The sequence below is a fragment of the Heterodontus francisci genome, chromosome 49 (genome assembly GCF_036365525.1).
Source record: "Heterodontus francisci isolate sHetFra1 chromosome 49, sHetFra1.hap1, whole genome shotgun sequence".
Classification (NCBI taxonomy): domain Eukaryota; kingdom Metazoa; phylum Chordata; class Chondrichthyes; order Heterodontiformes; family Heterodontidae; genus Heterodontus; species Heterodontus francisci.
Window position 1 is genome coordinate 4,116,113 of NC_090419.1, and position 2,916 is coordinate 4,119,028.

Here is a 2,916-nt window from a genome sequence, read left to right on the forward strand (position 1 = left end):
AGTTGTATCCCAGGCTGTTATGTGAGGCAAGGGAAGCGTTTGCACGGGCTCTGACACAAATTTTCTAATCCTCTCTGGCCACAGGAGAGGTACAAGAGGATTGGACGACAGTGAATGTGGTACCATTACTCAAGAAGGGCAGTAGGGATAAATCAGGTAATTAAAGGCCGGTGAGTTTATCATCAGTTGTTGGGAAACTATTGGAAAAAACTCATAGAACCAGGATTACTCTCCACTTGGAGAGGCAGGATTAATCAGGGATAGTCAGCATGGCTTTGTCAGGGAGAGATCATGTCTAACTAACATGATTGAATTTTCTGAGGCGATGGCGAGATGTGTAGATGAGGGTAAGGCAGTTTATGTCGTCTACATGGCCTTCAGTTAGGCTTTTGATAAGGTCCCGCACTGGAGATTGGTTAAGAAGGTAAGAGCCCATGAGATCCAGGGCAATTTGGCAGATTGGGTCCTAGATTGGCTTAGTGGCAGGAGCAGAGGGTAATGGTCGAGGGCTGTTTTTGCGAGTGGAAGCCTGTGACAAATGGTGTACCACAGAGATCGGTGCAGGAACACTTGCTGTTTGTAGTGTACATTAATGATTTAGACGTGAATATAGGAGTTATGATCATTAAGTTCGCAGATAACACGATAATTGGTGGTGTTGTAAATAGTAAGGAGGAAAGCCTTAGATTACAGGACGAAATAGATGGGCTGGTAAGATGGGCGGAGCTGTGGCAAATGGAACTTAATCCTGAGAAGTGTGAGGGATGCATTATGTGAGGACTAACAAGGTAAGGGAATATAAGGGAATAAATAGATGGTAGGACCTTAGGAAGTACAGAGGGTCAGAGGGACCTTGGTCTACTTGTCGATAGATCACTGAAGGCAGCAGCACAGGTAGATAAGGTGATTCGGAAGGCATATGGGATACTGGCCTTTATTAGCCGAGTCATAGAATATAAGAGCAGGGAGGTTATGATGGAGCTGTATAAAACGCTAGTTAGGCCACAGCTGGAGTACTGTGTACAGCGTTGGCAACCACACTGTAGGAAGGATGTGATTGCACTGGAGAGGGTGCAGAGGAGATTCACCAGGATGTTGCCTGGGCTGGAGCATTTCAGCTCTGAAGATAGACTGAAAGGCTTGGTTTGTGTCCCTTAGAGCAGAGAAGGCTGAGCTGCGATATGATTGCGGCATACAAAATTATGAGGGGCATTGACAGGTTAGGTAGGAAGAAACTGTTTCCCTTAGCGGTGGGGTCAATAAACAGGGGGCATAGATTTAAGGTAATGTGCAGCAGGTTTAGAGGGAATTTGAGGATTTTCTGCCCCCAGAGGGTGGTTGGAATCTGGAATGCTCTGCTTGAAGTGGTGGTGGTGGCAAAAATATCACAACATTGAAGAAGTATTTAGATGAGAACTTGAAACGCCATGGCATACGAGGCTATGGGCCAAGTGCTGGAAAATGGGATTCGAATTGTTAGGTGCTCGATGGCTGGTACGAACACGATGGGCCGAAGGGTCTGTTTCTGTGCTGTGTATCTCTATGACTCTATAAGGGTTAGAGAGGCATTTGAAGCATTGTAAGATCTTGTCGAGGGGTGTACAGAATAAGAAGTGTGACAAGGGGTTAAATTCTGTATATTTATAAAGGATTAGAAAGTGCTAATAAGTATTAGAAAATGTTATAACGGTTTATAAAAGATCACGAGGGATCATAAAGGAATAAAAAGGGCTCCGCATATTTATTTAACGTGTTGTGAAGGTTTCTAATGTATTATAAAGTTTCTAACGAATTATGAAGGGTTATAAAGGTTTCTAAATAATAAATTAGGATTAGAAAGTTTTTTTTATTCTGTCATCGCTGGCAAGGCCAGCATTTGTTTCCCAAACCTAATTGCTGTTGAAGTGAATGGCTCGCTAGACCATTTCAAAGGGCTGTTTAGAGTCAACCACATTGCTGTGGGTCTGGAGTCACGCGTCGGTCAGTCCAGGTTTGGACAGCAGATTTCCTTCCCTGAAGGAGATTAGTGAACTGGATGGGTTTTTATGAAAATTGAGGATCGTTTTATGGCACCAACACTGAGACTAGCTTTTAATACCAGTTTGTTCTTCATTAATTGAATTTAAATTCCACCAGCTGTCCTGGTGGGATTCGAAGCCAGGACATTAGCCTAAATCTCTGGATTACTTACTCGGTGAAATTACCACTAACCTGCCATCTCCCCCATATATAGGGTGTCAAAGTGGTATAAAGTGTTAGAATGTACTGGAAAGCGTTATTTCTTTTTAACAAAGCTCTACAGCAAGCATCATAATGTGTGTTCACAGATTATGAAGAATGGAGGGTAATCCATCCCACCACTTTCTCTTCTGCTGCTGTTGTCCTGGTTGCGTTGGCGACCTCCGGTGGGCGGGACCGCTGCTGACGCTTTCCCTGTGGTCGAACGACTGAGAGCTGTTGCAGAACTTTCGGATGTCTTGGCAGAGGTCGCGATGTCACCATGGGGAACAGGCCCCGCTGTCCCCAACTCTCCTTAAGCATAGGTCCCATCCCGCTAGGTCACCATGGCAACAGACCCCGCCCCGATCTGTCACCATAACCACAGACATAGCCCCCGCTCTTTCATCATCGGGTCAGGTCCAGGGCCCACTCTGTCAACACAGCGACAGACCCCGCATCTGCTCTTTCTCTGTAGCGACAGGCTTTGCCCCACTCTACCACCACAGGCGCCAACCCATCTATTTCTACAAAGCATCACGCACCAAACTGGTAGCCCCCACCCCCGCTCTGTCATGATTGGGAGCAGTACCCGGCCCCGCTCTGTTGTCTGAACGACGGTCTCCGACCCGCTTTCTTACAATAGCGACAGGACCCGGCCCCAACTGCTGTAAATAGTTTGCGATTCCTTTCCTGCCA